This window comes from Chinchilla lanigera, unplaced genomic scaffold, assembly GCF_000276665.1.
Source record: "Chinchilla lanigera isolate Chin_1 unplaced genomic scaffold, ChiLan1.0 scaffold00019, whole genome shotgun sequence".
Lineage (NCBI taxonomy): Eukaryota > Metazoa > Chordata > Mammalia > Rodentia > Chinchillidae > Chinchilla > Chinchilla lanigera.
The window spans coordinates 10,922,498-10,941,965 of record NW_004955420.1 but is presented as its reverse complement, the minus strand read 5'-3'; the positions used below and the strand labels follow the sequence as shown (position 1 = coordinate 10,941,965).

At 42.2% G+C, this 19,468-nt stretch overlaps 1 long non-coding RNA gene across 1 annotated transcript in view; it reads left to right on the top strand.

Annotated features, from left to right (window-relative positions):
• Positions 1-17,903, top strand: part of LOC102023602 — a 33,756-nt gene extending 15,853 nt beyond the window's left edge. The window contains exons 2-6 of the long non-coding RNA XR_260699.1: positions 8,309-8,404; positions 8,543-8,631; positions 9,715-9,802; positions 16,654-16,751; positions 17,693-17,903. This is a non-coding gene — a long non-coding RNA (uncharacterized LOC102023602). The remainder of the gene's footprint in view (positions 1-8,308; positions 8,405-8,542; positions 8,632-9,714; positions 9,803-16,653; positions 16,752-17,692) is intronic.
• Positions 17,904-19,468: the final 1,565 nt, after the last annotated feature.

The window sequence follows — 19,468 nt, the reverse complement described above, 5'->3', positions numbered from 1 at the left end:
TATCACGATGTGCTTTAATAGATAAGTTCTGATAATAATATGTTTTGTAAACTCTGTACTTTTAGTACTGCCCTCTTAGCGCTTGGCCCTGGACTTCGATCACGATGGTTGGGCCTTGGGCTTTGAGAAAAGAGCTCCATTTGGAACAGCACAGCAGATTAAAGGATCCCCAAAGTTACTTGTTTCTGCTTAATTATTAGACAGTTGAATCTAACTCTCCTCACTTACTGTGTCTTTCCTCGAGAAAAACCAATCACTTCATTAGTTTCATTTATTTTCTTTCTTTCTTCTTCTTTTTTGAGAGAGAGTTGCACTATGGACTTGAACTCAGGACAATCTTCCTGCCTCACCCTCCCCACTGGTGGGGTTACGGGTGAGCACAATCACACCCTGGTGTTTCATTTATTTTCAAGTGTGCCTGTTGTAATAAAGCTGCCTTCTAGCTGGCCTCCACCTGTCACCTTCATGTTCAGCTGCCTCTGAGTACAAAAGGAATCTGTGGGTAGAAGTTGGAGTGGCTGGAGGGGAAGACAGTAGGGAGCTGGCTCTCTCCCAAAGCCACACCCATGCCCGCCCCACTCGCTGCTGCCATACAGTCACAATATGCGAGGAGCACACAGTCGGATACAGAAGAGTCAGCACTGAGTGTGCGTGTGTACAGCCTCATCCTACCGGCAGCTGTAAGGTCTGCCACAAGTTACGTAGCTCCTCTGAGTCTGAGTTCCCTCAAATAAGAATGAAAGAGAACACAGCTCTGCCCAGCACACTTCAGAAAACTGTGATGAGCTGGGCAGAATGGTGCATATCTGTAACCCTAGCACTCTGGGAGGCTGAGGCAGGAGGATCACAAGTTTGAGCCCAGTTTGGGCAATTTAGCAAAACCTTGTCTCAAATAAATAAATAAATAAATAAATAAGAGGCTGAAGCTGTAACTCAGGGTGAAGGCCATAATAAAAAAACAGAAACAAAACTTTGCCGAGACTCAAATTAACATGCATTCTACATGCCCGACAATGCTAAACACAGTGCACTGGAATCACTGTCTCTGGTGTTGTTTAGGAGTTCTAAACCGAGTGTTAATCAAATCCATCTATCACCTGTCACCCTGGGCTCCCTCATCCTCTCGGTGCTGGGGATTGAACCCAAGACCTCATGTATGCTAGGCATGGTGCCCCACCGCTGAGCCACACCCCTCGTCCTCAGTTTCTCCCTCCCCTTCCCCTCCCTCTCTGTCTCTCTCTGTCTTTCTCATACGCAGCACACACACACCTTTTCTTAGTGCTAAGGGTGGGCTTTTCTGATTTCCCTACAGGACTTTTCCTTCTGGCCATGCTTCCTTCCTTCTGGTTTCTTCCACCATTACCTCAACTGTGGCCCCAGACTCCACAGGCAGAATCACCCTGTGTGGGCTCCTCACAGAACCCTCTGAGCCAAGTCTCTGGTCTCTCCCGATGCCTCTGTGGCAGGCCACTCTGGCTCCTCTCCCAGAGGGTCACCTGGGTAGCACGGAGGTCTGGTTCCCTGGAGGTCCCTCTGTCTCCTTGCTGAAATCTGTTTTCTCCCTAGGTCTCTAGCCCATTACTTCTTCTTAGAGGAATTAGCTAAACATTAACACATCTGCATCCAATTAAAATTCCATTTTTCTAGGCTTCAAGTTTTCCCGCACACACCCAGACACGACAGTGAGGTTTTGAGTGTTTGCTGCAAACAAATCCCTTAGCGACCCCACCCAAGTGTGTGCCCACCTCAGTCCAGGGAAGAGCCCTGTGAGTGCTGGTTCGCAAGACAAAGCCCTGTGAAGTCCTCAAATCAGTCAGCCTTATGCTCTTCTCAGAAACTGGTCTGGTTTTGATTCCCCAGCATATGAATTGTACAGTTGATCAGCTTTCTTATTCATTTTAGTGGCAAGAAAATTAGAGCAAGATTTTGCCTCAAGCTCTCTATCGTGGGTTGAACTGTGTTCCCCTCCAACTGTGCTGCTGAAGCATCCCAGGATGGGACTGTATTTGGAGCTACGCCTTTAAACAAGTAATGAAGTTAAAATGAGATCATTCGCACAGATCCTGTCCGATCTGGCTGGAGTCCTCACATGAAGGGGAGGTCAGGATGTGTGAGTAGACACCCGGGAGGTGAGCACCCAGAGAAAAGGCCATGTGGAACAACCACAGAAGGCCAGGGAGGGAGTCCTCAGAGGAGGCCAAGCCTGTGACATGTTCCTTGGATTCCAGTCCCTAGAACTGTGAGAAAAACCATTTCCCGTGGCAGCCACCTGATCAGTGGCTTTCTGTCATGGCAGCCCTGGCCCGCCAGCGCCAGCTTTGGTAGTGAGAAGTGTGTGTGTGTTCTGTAAGAAGGTGGAAGTGGCTTTGGAACCGTGTGGTGAGTGAGCCTGGGCACGTTTTGAGGTAATTACAGGAAGAAACCTCGACTGCCTTGAAAGAGATTCGTAGTAGAAATATCAGCATAAAAGGCGATCTGTTGAGGTTTCAGACAGAGATGGACACTGGAGAGACGGCAGTCTGTGAAAAGCAGTGAAGACTGTGGCCCAGTTGGCTTGCGGAGTTTCATGAAAGATAGAACTTGGGAGTGAGAAACTTGGGTATTTAGCTGGAAGCGAAGAGTTGGAAGTCTGGCCTGTGAAAGGGGCCTGGGTTTAGGGGGGCTGGGATGGAAGGTTCCTAAATTTCCTATGTTGAAATCCTATCCCTGAACATGGTGGTGTTAGGAAGTGGGGCTCAGGAGGGTAATTAGGTCAGCAAGTTGTGAATAGGATCTGTGCTCTTATAAAAAGGGGCTCCAGAGAGCTCACTCTTCTCACTATTTGAAGACGCAATACAAGTCAATATTTGGCAGTCTGAAAAAAGGGCTCCCCAGAACCCGACCTGCTGGTGCACCGACCTTGAACTTCTCAGCTTCCGGAGCAGTGAGGAAGAAATTTCTGTTGTGCACCAACCACCGACTTTGTGCTGCTTTGTTATAGCAGCCTGAATGGACTAAGACTCTTGGTCTTGCTCCAGTTTCATTTTTTTTTTGGTTTTTGTTTCCGGTACCGGGAATTGAACTCACAGCCTTACACTTGCCAAGCAGGCACTGTGCCGCTGAGCTAAATCCCCAGCCCTCCAGTTTCATGTTATTGATGTGTCCATACCTTTGTGTATTCCACTCCTTTCCACTTATATAATAATTATATTAAATGTGATTCTCAGTAGTCTACATGGTTCTGCAACCCAATTTATATCCTTTGAAATACGAGGCCTATAATTAAACCATAAAAAATCTGGTTTTTGGACATAATCGCTCTTTTCTCTAGTGTCTGATCTTTGCTACAATGAATAGATGATGCCTATAACCCCAGGATAAATGAAGAAATTTTTCAGAATATTTTTGCTGTGGTTTTACAACATGAATTTAGACTCTCTATATGAAATATTCTACTGGGATATTCACATAAGCCTATTATCCTTTTTAAAAATGTTTTTGACAAGCAGTCTTACTACATGTAGTTCAGCTGGCCTTGAACTCATTATGTAGCCCAGTCTAGCCTCAAACTCATGGAGATCCTTCTGCCTCAGCCTCTCAATGCTGGTATTACAGGTGTGCACCACTACATCCAGCACATCCTATTATTCTACTGTTATCCTTATTGCTTTATTTTAAATGATTAACACTGGTGCAGATGATTGATTAAAATTTTAAAGAACCTTAGGAACTGCATTCTAGTTGTTCTTATTTTTTTGTTTTATTTATTTATATTTATTGTTATTATTTATAGAAAGGTGAAAGTTGAGCTTTCTTTCTCAAGAAGTGTCTGATGTCCTTAACAGCCCAGCTGCCAACACCAGTGGATGCAAGTAGCTCAGATCAGCATTTGCAAATGGTGCACAGGCAATGGGTTGTTACACAGATTCAGTTCCAAAATACACACTGAGTGACATAAAAGTATGACTCCAAGACTCCGCTGTTGTTGTTTGTTAATAACAACCCAGCCATTAGTGTGTTCTGCAAAAACGATCATCAAATTATATAGTGTGAAAAAATAACATCGGCTCACGAAGATATTCAGATAATTTATTCTTGAGTAAAAAGGGAAGGCTTGCTACTGCTATAAACTTCAAAATAATTTTGTCTTTAACCACACACATGTGATTTCCAAGTGGGGCAAATGGGACAGGGGAGCCACACCCAAATATGTTTTTTGAAGGTGCTGGGGTTTTTTTCCCCCTAATATTTTTCTAGAATTTTCAACCTCATTGTGTGTGATAATTCCTACCTGACTGTATTACACTAAACCATGTTCTTTTCTTGCTTCCTGCTGGGGTAATGGGAAGTAAACAAGGCTGATATTTACAACTCCATTTTCTTACTTGCTGAAATATTCTGTGATTTTGTTCCCTGATTGGATTCACACAATTACTGGTTTGCTATTTTCCAAGCTATTGAGTTCAGGTTGCAAGTAGATCAGAATTTGCCAGCCGGGGTTGCTCGCCGGAATGATGCCTTCCCGCAGCATAATTCCCACATTCTCCTCACTGATTTCCAACAGCAAAGGGCAACCTAATTTTTAGATCTCAGAGCTCACTTACATATGTTTACTACATCTAATATGAAAGACTTATTTGAAAAAGGGCTATAAGGAAGCAAGACACGATTTCTTCATGCACGTCTTCATGCACCCAAATCACTCTTGAGGATGTTTTTGTGTCTTCTAAAAATGCAAAGTTATATAAATCTACACATATTTAATTCTAAGGCTTTGGTATGATAATGTAGGGAAAGGAGTGATTTGACAGTGTGTGATTCAGTGATACACAGAGAAGTCTTATATCAGTACCTTAAAGGAGAGCATGTTAGGGGCTGGGGATTTAGCTCAGCGGCAAAAGCACCTGCCTGGCAAGCGCAAGGTCGTGAGTTCGGTTCCCAGTACCGGAAAAAAAAAAAAAAAAAAGGAGAGCATGTTAGAATATGTGCAAAGATAGTGCATTAGTCCTTTTTCTGGTGCCATAACACAATATCTGCAGCAAGCTGACCTTATATAGTAAAGAGGTGCATGTAACTCACAGTCTTGGAAGCTGAAAGTCTGCTTAGTTACTTTTCTTGTTGCTGAGACAAAATAACAGACATCCAAAATTAAAGGAGGAAAGATTTATTTAGCTCACAGTTTGGGGGCAGCTTCCCACTGACCTAAGAAGCCCCCAGTGGGCACCTCCTCTTAAACATCCCACCCCGCAATATTGCCACAACAAGGTCCAAGCTTCCAGCATACCACAAACAGCACCCACAACCTCGCAGGTGGAGTTTGTCCAATTTGTAGTAAAACAGTAGCGCTCTGTAATAAAGAGATACTCTTCAAACTGAGTGTCTCCTTTCACATTGAGAGAGGCACTTTTGAGAGGCTTCCAGATGTGGAGCACATGTGTGTGTATGTGTGTGTGCGCACACCCGCGTGTGCACACATACGAAAGTTTGAGATCACTGAAAGTATCATTATTGCTGAAATACATACATCTCTTGCTTGCTGGTAGGATTGCATTAAAATATAGGGCTAAATACGCTTGAATAGAGGCTAAGTTGCAATTATCAATGAGGCTGCATTAGGACCAGCACGACACACAGATCTGTCAACTCTTGTTGTCTGCTCCCTCATCCACCGGAGGACATGGTGCACTTTTGTTTGTGTTGCGAGGCTGGCTCTGTTTGAAGATTCTGAGGAACTGTCCAGCGCTCTTTGAAGTACTGAGTAACATCAGTTCATCCCAAAGATCACTTGTGTCTAGTAGCAAAAGGTTCAGAAGTCAACGTCTGATATATGTAACTTTAAACTTGCAAAAGAAGTGAATTGTATTCATTCTGAGGCTCACCTTGGGGTACATAAATGCTCCGATACCTTCATGAATCAGTATGACTGTATCAAAAATCAGCAAAAATGCTACAGAAAATATTGAATACTTTACCTTGTACTTTGGTGTGCTACAGTATAATCTCCAAGGCATATTTAAAATACTATCAAGGGTTACCAGTTATATTTTAGAGTCTCTGTTCTCTCTTTTCTTTTTCTTTTTCCTTCCTTCCTTCCTTCCTTCCTTCCTTCCTTCCTTCCTTCCTTCCTTCCTTCCCTTCTTTCCCTCTTTTCTTCTTTCTGGTACTAGGAATGATTGAACCAAGGGCCTTTGCACTGAGCTACATCCCAAACCCTTTTTCACTTTTTCGATTGGAACAATCTTGCCAAGTTGCTAAATTGCCCCTGCTGGACATGATCTTGTAGTCCTCCTGCCTCAGCCTCCCAGTGTGCTGGGATTACAGGTGTGCACTATCACACCCAGCCCTGATTTCTCTTTTCAAAGCTTCCATGATATGGCTTCTTCTGTCCAGATTGTTCTGAGACCACTACTCACTTCCATAAATGTTAAGTTTAAGTTGTAAGTCATTACTTTCCCCCCAAAATGTCCCAACACCACCATCAACAATGGTTTTCTCATTTCTGCACATTAAGTCCTCTTAAAAGTTAGTGCTTCTCTAAATGGAAGATATTGAAAAGCATGGTTTCTGAGTTGGTAGCATTCTCTTCAACTCCTACAGTGTGGAAGTATTGCTCACTCTGCATTTTCAAAGCTTTTGGTTCCGTTGCCAAAAATGCACTGAAAAAGTAAATCCTTTTTTAAGTTCCCTTAGGCTCCATCTGAGTCACTTGAAGCAGAATCAAATTTCTCTGAGAGTGTATTTTTCCACTGTTGTTGGAAGAAATGGGTTAAATAAGAAATTGAGGGAAATTTTAAAATAGCTAAAATTCATTTTATTAAACCATAAAGAATGGATTTCCAAATATTTTGCCAGAAGCACCAGTTGGACACATCCCAATTTTATGAGAAAAAATAGATCTGCTATATCCTCAAAGCCTTACTAATTTGAAGGATCATTAACAGTACCACTTTCTGCTATCCAAATACTTTATTTTGTGGTCATTGTAAAAGGGTGGTTTCTCTTATCATCTTTCAATGAGGAAGATACACTATGCTGTTACTCTTTATACTGAAAAATGAGGCACACACGTGTGAGATCTGACAGGAAACTATATGAATAAACAGCTTCTTGGGGCAGAAACTGTGTTTTATTTCCAATTGTGCCCCTACCCTTAACATTTAGCCTACCGCCAGACATGTACCTACACCTCAGTAGTTAGTTGTTGAATCAATAATCAATCATATTTTAATTATAAGTGCTTACTAAATACCATAACCAAATTATTAGAGTTACCCTATTGAGCTACATATTTTTATCTTCCAAGATTTTATGCAGATTCCATATTTTCTTGATTTGGGGATGAAATTCAAAATTCCAAAATACTTGAGAAAATATTCAGTTTTAAAGAAAGGTTTCCCCTCAGGCAATTTTTTTCCTGGTCTTCGCATTAAAAGTCCTCTCCCACATTACCAGACCTCCGATAAACCTTGACACGGTATTCTGCTCTGTCAATTTTCATGCTTCGTCATGAGAACAAAGTGAGCGATGTTCCATTAAAGGACTGTCTGTTCATTCATAACCTTGAAAGCCCGTGGGTCCCAAATATAGTGAGGTTATCCCTGGAATTTTACTTTTTGATGTACCTTTTATAATTAATCTGCATAGAATGAAAGAGAAGCATTAAGATCAAGTCATTTGCAGCATAAAGAGACTAAGTGAGAAATTAAAATAAGATAACCTAACATTCTTTCCTGCGTCAACTATAGGCAAAGTATGGTATTCACAAGGGTCAAACAGAATAAACAGACACTAAGAATAGAGAGATAGGATGGTAGAATGCTCAAATAATTGTTTCAATAAGGAAAAGCCTTTTTGGTATATAAAAACCTTGTTAGGTTACAAAGGCTTTAAGGTTGTTTTATTTCTTTTCTTTTACTCTGATGTATTAGATTCCCTGAATAACAAAAACTAATATTTTATTAATATGAAACCACTAATGCCATAATGAGTACTATGAAGTATTAAAATCATTATCCACTGAGGTAATGCTAGATAATCACTAAGCCGGATGAATGCTTCAGCCGAACCACCAGTGTGCTCTGTACCTCCCTTCGGGAAGAGTGGCCTGGAGTGCCTGTGGCCTATTTTGATGGCATGTTTCCATGATGACGTCCCCACATCAGCAGAAAGGACCATCTTTATTTTCTGTCTCACAAAAATGATATGCCAAGAGCACAGTCCACTCACCGGTGCTTCCTGATATCATAAGAAAATGGAGATTCACTGTTTAGACAGTTGTTTGGTCCAAGAAATGAATGAGTTATTTTTTCTTTTAATTTTTGTCTTTCAGCCTTGTTGGCTGTTGAAGACACAGTATTGCCACTTGAATTCAGAAATGAGATTACCCAATCGCTAAGCCCATAGAAATTCTGAGCGCTGTAGCCAGGTAAAGCATAATTGATGCCTTTTGTTACTAATACCACTGATGTCCCTCAACAGACCTTGAATTGCTCCTTTAAGTCACTAGGAGAACAAGGGGAAAGCCAGATGAGTCCTGTCTTAACCGGTTCCTCCATCTCTCCAGGGTAAAAGAATCGTTGGTCTGCTCAGCCCTGTGGAGCCAGGAAATGAGCCACCCAGGCCCAAAGACCTTTGCAGTCCACAAAAAAACAGGTAATGAATAGTTAAGGGACAACTATGACCTTGAAGGGAGTAAGTTTTGCTTGTAAAACTGCTCCCTAATACTGCCTTCAAAATGGGCATGCATGTGTGTATATGTATAAAATGCTGATACCTTATAATGTGCATACATATACAACGTATATTCAATGGCTAGGGTCACTGTTGACCTTATGGGGGAAATTGGATCCCGTTCTTGTCCAATTTAGTTTGCAACCAGAATCGTGGAATCAAATTCATGAACCGAGGCACCACTGTAACATAAAATATATTTATGTATGTAAACATAAAATACATAATACTAAAAATGGCTTAATAAAAGCTGGCTTGGGGTCGGGGATATAGCTCAGTGGCATAAGCACCTACCTGGCAAGTGCAAGGTCCTGAGTTCGATTCCAGGTACCAAAAATAAAAATAAAAAATAAAAAGCTGGCTTAATGTCTAGTAATATCAAGACATTAATGTCTATTAATGCCTTGTTTTATATATTGAAATATTTAAAGTATTTTATTATACTTAAAACTTTTTAAAGAGTGCAATGAAAATTTAAGGATCCACTTGTGCTTCTAGCTGAGGTTTTTTTTTTGGTACCAGAAATAGAACTCAGGACCTTGTGCTTGCCAGGCAGACACTTGTGCTGCTGAGCTATATTCTCAGCTTTGAGGTCATTTATGTTAAAATAAAAATTTGTGTGATGTGCCTTCCCATTTTTTATTCAATAGTCCAAATTTAAAACCATGTGAAATTAGAGCAGGAGGATGACAAATTTAAGCAAATTATCCAGAAAAGCTCAGGCCAAAGTTGCTTTTTTCCCAATTTGCAGAACTTTTTCCATTATTTCATCTAGAAAAGCCTGCTTCATTACTGTACCTCACAGAGCCTTTTAAAAATATGTATATACAGATGAAGTATACAAATTCATTAGGTATTTCCTAACTTCCCCTCAGAAAAACTGTAAATCAGATGGTGTATGTTAACTGGAAAGTGTGGTTTTATTCTCACAGCAGATGAACCACATAAAACAATGCTGGTCATAAAATGAGGTCTGAATGATATACGCTTGAGTTTATTTTGCAGAAGAATGTGTCTCTGAAATTCCTCAGAAATCAAAACTAAGGCGCAGGCTAAGCTCCCTGTTGAATACTTCCAAGTACTGGATTAGCAGGTAAAATGAGAATCACACTTTCAATAACTGTTGAACATGTGGGAACTCGTGGGTAGATCCCCAAGGCTTTGAGTGATATAGATTTTACCACTTCCTTTCATGGTGTGATTTCATATTTTTGACATAAGAAAAATAAACCCCCTAACAAAAACCATTTGCTTTTAAGCAAATCCAGTCTATTTTCACAGATTTGAGCAGATCTCTATCATCTGACTTACTACAGATGACAACAACAACTTGGGTTCATTTCCTCCTCCCTCCACGATTCTGGCAGGAGGCTCGCCAGTGCTGAAGACATTTGAGCATATTATGATACATCTTTCCTGGCCAACCTGGGTTTCACCGTGTGCATACTTTGTGTAAATATGGCTGAAAGCTCTCGACTCATACCAGCCATTGCTTTGTCAATTTTTTCATTTTCATCTTCTTTTCCTTTCTTCCCTTCCTCTTCCTTTTTCTCTTCTCCTCCTTTTTTTAAAGCACTGGATAAAGAATCATTATCACTGCAGAGACTTTTGTCATAATAGTCTGTGCTTTTCAGAACAAATGTTAGCTTAAAGTACTGAGCCTCAGTAATATTCACTGTGGTCCTTTCTGGCACTGAGCCTTTATGTAGAAGATCTTAAATAAACATGTATTGTATGCGCTTTCTTTCTTTCTTTTTTAATTTGCAAGGTGAGTTTGGGTCCCTTTGAATCTATTGAATTCAAAATATCCTTGGTAGGAAGACAAATTTTTTCAGATGGAGCCTCACTAACTATTGAGGAGAACGGGATGAAGCCCCCTTTTCTGAATGTTTCATTCAGGAATGGGAGATGGAGGAGCATTTTGTTTGGAGAGCCGATGGTCAGGGGCAGCAGTGCGGAGAGGCTGGACACAGGAAGCCGAGCCCTGCAGCTTTTCCAGTAGCCTCAGTCATTCTGTGGTTTCCGCAGTTTCTCTGTTTTGTTCATGCTGTTTATTTTGTTAGCATTTCTACATTTTCTGGTTTTACTTAAAGTGTCATTCAAGCCTGTCTTAACACTGATCAAGAAGCTAAGGTAGTCATGCATGGTGGCTCACATCTGCAATCCAGCTATACAGGAGGCTGAGGCAGGAAGATGGCAAGTTCAAGGCCAGCCTGGGCAACTTAGTGAGACTCTATCTCAAAAAATAAACAAGATTGAGGATATAGCTCAGTGGTAGAACACTTATATGAAGACCTGAGTTCAACCCCAGTAGTGGAAAGAAAAGAAAGAAAGAAAGAAAGAAAGAAAGAAAGAAAGAAAGAAAGAAAAAGAAAGAGGGAGAGAAGGAGGAAGGAAGGAAGGAAGGAAGGAAGAAAGGAAGAAACAAAGAAAGAAATTGGGTGTACTGACGAACTAATTTTAGAGGGCAGACAACAGGACTGGCTAAAGATCAGTCATTCCAGTTTCCATCTTGAAGTTTAAACAGCCCTTACAAACTTATTCCACACACACAAAAAATGTTTATATAGATACGTAGTGTGTCCTCAATCCCCCCTCCCTCCTGGCACGCAGCGTCAGTTCCCAGGGGCTGCAGTATCATTATGTAATGATGGTGACCAGGCATCAGGTGTCATCAGAGAGTTTTATTTAAAATATTTTATCCACATGGGGCATGGTGGCACACACTCGTAATCCCCTTACTCAGGAGGCTGAGGCAGGGAGATTGCCTTGAGTTCAAGGGCAACCTGGACTACGTGGCAAGACCCTTTCTCAAAAACAAACAGATAAAATATTTTATCCTGAGTTTATCTTCTTTCTACCTTACAATCTAAGTTTTAATTTTTGAACAATATATTCCAAAATAAACAGCAAATAGACGCACGTTAACTACTTAAATTGCAGAGCACCAGAGTGTGACAGCGTAGTCCTCTCCCTGAGAAAGCCTGGTGGGCACAGTGTCCAGTCTCTGGGAGTCCGCACCTCACCCTGGGACAAGGAAGACCGGATCAAACCAAAACGATCGTACAGGAGCGTCCTGTAAGCAGCTTAGAATTGGAGTGTCCTGCATTCACACCCTTACTTTACCACTCAGCATTGTGTGAATGTGGCCTTTTTACTGTCTGAGCCTTAGTTTGCCAATCTGTTAGTTGGGAATATCTACCCTTGCCTTATGGCGTTGTTGTGGGCATTAACTAGAAAAACAGGTGTAAAGAGCAGTGGCTCATACATAACCAACGCAGTCTTGGATGATTATTTTGAGGCAATGACGTACTTTCAGATTTATGCAGAACTTCCTAGGCCTCTCCGTGCATCAGAGAATGTGATGGTGCTTTTCCGGTGGCTTCATGCGGTCTTCACTACAGAGATGGAGCCGCTTCCCAGCTCCACCCCTGTCACTACCACCTTCTCCAGGTGAAATCTCACTTTACTCAGAAGCAATTAAATGTTTCAACCCCATTTCACTTTCTGCCCTTTTCATATTATTGATCACTAAAATGTCCTCTTTTTAAAAATGAGGGAAGTTGAGCCATGGGCAGGTAACTATGCGGGGGTGGTTGGCAATCTCAGATAGAAGTAATATTCTTTCTCTAGGGGGTTAAATCCTCACTATCCTAATCATCTCCCCCCCCAGTACAATCTCGTAACTAATCTCAGCCCCCAGTAGTTCCTGACATACCCTATCTCCGACCCTTTTTGGATTGAGATCAGGCGGCTGAACCCCCCCCCCATCTGAATCTGGTCGGCGGAAGCCTTCGGTGCAGAAGCACAGCCTTCACGGAGTGTCTCAATAGCAGAAGAGCTCACTGTCACGCTTGTTAGCGTTTTGCTCCAGTACACAGAAAAATTGATTCTTTTAGCAGATCAAATTATTTTCGTATTTTTCTTTTTTCATGCATGGTAACTCCATTCTTTTACCTGGTCAGTTCCTTTAAGAAAGATCCAGTTAGGGGAACTGCATCTTATTATCTTCTGCCACCAATGCATGGTTTAATTCTTAAGGGGAGAATCATTTAAGTGTGACCTATTGTGTTAGCCTGGATGCTTTCCACATCAACTACTGGGATTTAAAGAGGTCTTTAATGTGTCTAAACCACACTGATAATGTACACTGAGCTTAAAGTGCCCACTGCCTTTTCCAATCAGCTAAATGGTTCCCAAGTCTTCTAAGGTGAATTTTAAATAATACAAATTCTTTGGCTAATATCTGTGATACCTAGACTAATACAGTGGCTCACAGGAAGATTGCCATACAGCTGAAGTGATTTCCCAAAACTGTGCCTTCGCTGCCTCTGAGACATTCCACTTAATCAGGACTCTTAAAACTTAACTGCAGCCCTGATCTATATTCATTCATTAACGGTATTATTGCTGTGGTCCAAGTACACAAAAGTGGTGTAATTCTAGAACTATGGTCTACAGAGTATAGGCTGTGAAAACAACGAACCCACATAGAGGAGGAGTAGTAGAGATTTAGCTGATAACAGACAGGGGATGTTACCGCACATAGGCCGTGACTGACCCTTTGAAATGTAGGAAAGTGAGTAGAAATATACCATAACAGAAACACCTAATATGCATTAAGCATTTATTCTGAAAGAGGTTTTGTCAAGATTGTACCACTGAATCCTCAGCATGTCTAGGAAGCTCATACTATCCTTATTCTCACTGGAAAGTGGGTCTTGGGAAGCCATGACTTGCTGTCCAAGTGATAGAAAGTTATAAAAAGCAGCGAAGTGGAGGTTCAGTCTGTCTAACGCCGATGCCCATGCCCACACCCACAGCGCCAGCCTGCCAGCCTTCTAACGGGGTGAGCACGTGTTCTGTGTGGCTGTAACCCGGGCACATATCAACAGTGGCGGGTTAGACCCAGGTGTTACATGGCCCTGAGTCAGACAGCTAATAACCATCATGATCTTTCCTCCAGCATGGTTCTGGAACAATTTGTCAGGCGTGTTGCTTGACTATGACTCACCTGGTCTAGGACGCTCTACCAGGCTTCACGGTGATTTTCTGTACTGCCTTCTTTGATCTGGGTCCTATATTGACTGAGATCAACATCAAAACATATTTAAAACAAAGTTGTATGGGGGCGTTGACAGGCTCTTTTTGGTAGAGCCTCTGTGTTCCCTGATCTTGCTTCTTGCCAACTGCTAGGATGTTGTTTTACATCAGTGTTAGGCTTGGTCTAAAGCGAGTGAGATAAAAAGGAAGAAATACATATCCACAAGAGACTTGGGAATGTCTTCTGTTATCAATGATCGGTTTGTAAAACTGTTTCACACAGGAAACACTTCTGCTAGACTTTAGATGAAAGGGTTCAGAGTCGGGACTTGGTGGACATTCTTTGTCTTTCGTTCTCTCCAAAACCAAGAGTAGCCTGTTTCTTTGCACTCAGGTTAATGTTTCGTTGGTGAAACTGAGAATTGGAAGGATTATCTCTGTTGCTCTGACCACAAAATAATGAAATAATGAAGACAAGAGCATGGTTTTTAAAGTTAGCTAGAAGACAACCCAGAATTCAATATGACTAGTATGAACTCACCCAGTGTCTAATGATCCCTTCAGCTTTGAGGGATTTTTTAAAAAATAATAAGCTATGTAAAAATTTGGGTAACAGGTTTGACTTTGAATAAATTGGCAGGGAATCCTATGACAGAGCTTTCCCTCCATTTCCCATCTTCCACTTTCCCTCACCCAACCCCCGAATGATCATGAAATTCCCTCAGGACTTTACCTATGTTTTGCCAAACTTGAACACTGACAACATGGCGGTGGGGAGGAGGTGACACTGGCCGAGGATGCTGAGATGTCACTTACACAGTCAAGTAAACTCTATCTTGTAAGTTCCTTCTCTTGGGTGCCAGCAGGTGAGAAGTTAATAGGTAGTTTTCCCTGAAAAGGAGGAAAAAGAGGCCCACTTCATAATTCTAGAGTTCACAGCCTGGGAATATAGCCTGGCAGTAGAAACTACAAATATGCCATATATACCACATATAATATGTATATTAATTCTATTGTCTGATACAATGACTGACACCTTGCAGTACAGGCAAACCATACTCCTTTGGTCTTTTATAACACGTAGTTTGATATTTTGTGGGACTCAGCCGAGAAGCTCTGTATATCTGTCTACTGATGATCCCAATTCCAGTCATGTCTGTGCTCTCAGCCTGTGGCCGTCTCCATCTTATTCTTTAAATCTCAGCTAAGAAGTTTAATCCTGCTTGTGGCCTTTTGTGGGCCCTCTAGCTAACTCCAGTCCCTGGTTCTCTCCTTCAGACAACGTTGGTTTTTCTTACATACAAACCCAACATGATTTCATAATTATTGTTTATTCTCTTATTTGTCTCTGGTCTCTCCTTTCTACCTGTACGTAAGGCCCATAAAAGCAGGGCCACATCTGTCTTGGTCATCACCATGTAACAGGACCTGGACTATGGCAGGTGCTCGGTGAATATTTTTTCCCTAATAAATTACAACTAACATTCATTATGATACATGACACTCCTGTGCTCTTTCATCTCTACATTTACATTTACTGTATCACCTGAGTCTCACAATAGCATGAAGACTAGGCAAATATTACTTGAAGTTTGTGATCTGAAACCAAGCTGGGAGATCAGGCTCCTAGTAGTCAGACCTTCGTGTGGTCTCCTTCCATATAAAAGGGCACTGATACACATGACCAGGTAGTGCAACTGTGATCGGTGTGATTCCAGGGCTACAGCCTAGAAGGCACGGAGCCTTTTGCCTCACTGCCTGCCAATACCCCCAACTGATGTACAAGCTGGGAATAGAACGTGGCCCTGCTTTTAGATAACTATGGCCTCAGCCAACTAGTTGGTTACAACCTCACAACAGAACCTGAGCCAGCGCCCTTCAGCTGAGCTGCTCTTGATTGTCTGACTTAAAGAAACTCAGATAACAAATGTTTGCTGTTTTAAGCCACTAGGTTTGAGAGCACTGAGTTATGCAACAATAGCTAGCTAATACTCCAGCTCTCAGAGAGGAAAGCCAATTCTTAATCTCCTCTCCCACCTTTCCTCTTTTCCACCACCTATTCTCCTCCCTGCCTCCTGCCAAAGAAACTCAGGTGTACATATGTGTGCAGCAAAGGCAGACCCAAATACAACACGTAATATGTGTTTCGTGCAGCTCCAGTTTTCTGTCTCCTGATATCCCCCTTTAAGGTCAGTCATACCCCTTTGCCTCGTGTAGAAGAGACAAAGCCTCACCAGAAGCTACTCAAGACACAAGCACAGCTGCCAAATCTTGGTAAAACCACAGTAGCTATAGGGCTAAGTTCATGGGTCCTGGGGAATCTTTCTGTCAAAGTTTACGTTAAAGAGTTTAACATAACAGAATCATAAACCTGCTTGAAGACTTTGTAGTAAGAAGTCAAGGGATGCATTGGAAGCTCGAGAGACACAATTTTAATTTGTACTTTGAGCTTTTATGGACAACATATTCCATTGGATCTGTGTCAACTACCATTTGAATATTTCCAGAATGGAAATCTGAACCAAGTCATTTATTCATGAATTCTCCCTATAGCACCAAATGTAAACTTGATTTATAAAAGGCGAGCTGCTCTGCCATTCCATGGATTTGAATATACACAGTCAGTCAAATCATCCCACCCACACGGACAGCAGCTCATGTCACAGTCCTCAAGATAAACCCTGTGAGATCCCTTGGTCTTCCCTCTCCCCTCCCCGCTCCTTTGCTGCATCTGTTTCCCTCATGACAGCTGTTAAAGGTCCTGCAGGCCTGGTTTGTGCTGCCCACCTGCATGGCTGAGCAGCTGGCCAGCTGTGTGTGCTTCGGCCACCGGTGCTGCAGTTTCCCCAAGGGCAACGGACAAGAGCCTTAGAATTTTTTCCACCTGTTTCTTCCTTACAGCTGCACTTGCCGTTGATGGGAGATGAATTTTCCTGAAGATGGGAAGCTGTTCTTCTGAGGTCATCCTCGTTGTATCCCAGTAGCAGGGATTCTCCGAGGTGAGTGTGGCAGGTGGTGGCAAGGTGTTTGGGCAGGCTGAGTATTTCAGGTTCCTGGTTGTGTCAGTGCCATCCCATCCCCACATCCACAAATTCCAGATACTTTTAGCCTATGCTCAAGGGAGAAATAGGTCCAAGAGAAGAAGCCAACTTTACCACTAAGAAACTGTGCAATCTGAAACAGTGTTTAAGTCCTCAGAACCTCAGTTCTCATCTACAGGTACTTACCCAGCTTACAAGTGAAAACACGTGGGACCTTTATTGAACTTTCATGTCATTCACTCATTCATTCAAATACTTATTAAAAGCCTTCTGTATGCCAGGCAGTGGTCTGTGTTCTGGAAAGAATAAAACTGAATAAGACAGAAGGGGGAGATGCTAACCTCAGTTACTTCAAAAAGTGATGTTTTAGCCAAGCATGGTGGTGCATGCCTGTAATCTCAGCCCTTAGGAGGCTGAGGCAGGAAGACTGTCCAGTTTGAGGCTGGGCTACATAGTGAGTTCAGGGCCAGCCTGAACTGTATAATGAGACCCTGTCTAAACACCACTACCCGCTAGGGGGAGAAAAACGGTGACGCTTTGACTGGAAATTGTTAAGACTAAAGATAAACAAGGTTGTACTGTGTTTACTCTAGTTGGCAAATTTCCTCACAGGCCTATAGGTTCACAGTTATGAAATTTCTGTACATATATTCTGAGACTGAACACATAAGTAAAAGGGGGTGCGCAGTGGGAACAAAATTCCTCACAGTGTAGGTAGGAATTTACAGATAAGCAGGGCCAGAAGGCTAGCGTGAGCCACGTGGAACCAGAGCAGATGCTGCAACATGGATGTGAACGCCAGTTCATTGCATACAGATCCGGATGGGTAGAGAAGAATTACATTATGTACATTACCTGGGTTACCACAGACACATATTTCCTGGTTCTTTCACCGGCAGGACCCGGAAACAGCGACACTCCAGCAGCACTCCAGCATCCAGATCTTGGCATCAGATGTCACTTTTCAATAAAAGGAACCAAGGGCTCTTTGGAGGAATGAACCTAAGTCTGGGGTGGGAAATCTATAAAATTAGTCTACAGGCCCAGGATACGGCTCAGCAGCATAGTGCCTGCCTAGCAAGTGTGAGGTCCTGAGTTTGCTTCCCTATACCAAAAAAAAAAAAAAAAAAAAGCCTGTAGTATTTTTTAACCATAAAAAATAAGAAAGGGGTAAAAAAACAAGGAGATTCAGGGCCATATCCGTGATACCTAGGACCCAACCTAAAGAGATTTCACTGGCCAAAGCTGGAACAATTTCAACAACAAAATATATAGCATAATGGTGGATTACAACCCAAAGTATAATAAATACCAGCAGATGCACACTGATGCAAACAATGAATAAATAAATGAATGGGAGGGAAAAGATATCCTATACAAAAAAATTCCAAATAACTTACATAGATGCTCCTTCCTCAAAGAAGTAGAGCTCATTTTCTCCCAGAGACACCTTGAGTGTCTTAGTGTGAGTTGTACTTAGTAATTTACTTGCAAAGAGTGGAGTGTGTCAGCGGGAGGCAGGATAGGCTTCTGCCAGATTAGTACTGTGATGCGTCACATTGACACCACGCATCCTTCAGATGATGTATGAGAAAGGCACCTTACCTTTGAGAGCGGCCTCCTCAAAATACGTTAACTGCAGCATAACCATGAGCAGACATCATATAAACCCAAAGTGATGGATTTTCTACAAAATACCAGCACAACCTTCCTCAGAACTGTTGAGGTCTTGAAGAACCATGGGAAGATGGAGAGACCATCACAAAACAGAGGCACCCAAGTTGACATCACCTCTGTGATGTGCTGTGTGTCCTAGGTGGGAACCGGGAATGGAAGAAGGATGTGGAATAAAGCCAAGAAAAGCCTAAGTAAGCAAGGAGAAATTTCGTTAATAGTAACGAGTCCGTGTTGGTTCCTCAGTTGTACCAAACATACTATAGGAATTAATGTACAATATTCACAAAAACTAGATGCAAAACGTACAGGAACTGCTTGAACTGCCTTTGTAACTCTCCTGTAAATCTACAACTATTCTTCAAAACTTAACAATTAAAAATGTCAAGCACTGCAGTTGTCCTTTTGGAGGTAACTGTAATCAAATAGTCACACAATTTTTGTTTTTTTTTTTTTTACTGTGAACTCTGGCTAATGATATGGAAATGTCTTAGTTACTTTCCCCCCCTTGCTGAGATAAAATACCTGACACCTCAAGTTAAGGAAGGAAAGGTGTATTTAGTTTATAGTTTGCACAGGTTTTGACCTATAACTGGCTGGCTCCCAGGCAGAGTGGCATAGCAGAGGGGCGATAGTCCATGGCAGCAAAAAGACAGCAAAAGCAGCAAGGGAGCAGAGAGAGGCAAGACTTTTTCTGTCCCTTATACTGTATGCAGGCTACCTGCCCTAGGGTGGGTGCAACACTCTCACCCTTAATCCCAGCACTGGACACGGAATCAATCACAAACTCTAGATTCAGTCGCCTCTGAAAAGCTTGCCCCGCCGTGACTGCATGAAGCTTTGGAGGGATATTTAGACACAAACCATAACAGGAAGCATAGAGGCAACAGCACAGCGGCCATGAATGAAGAAAACTGTGGCAGAGCTGACCTCACATGTGAGGAGGGACAGCTGCGAAGAGAAAGGCCATCGGATCTAAGGGACAGACAGGAACTTGCAGA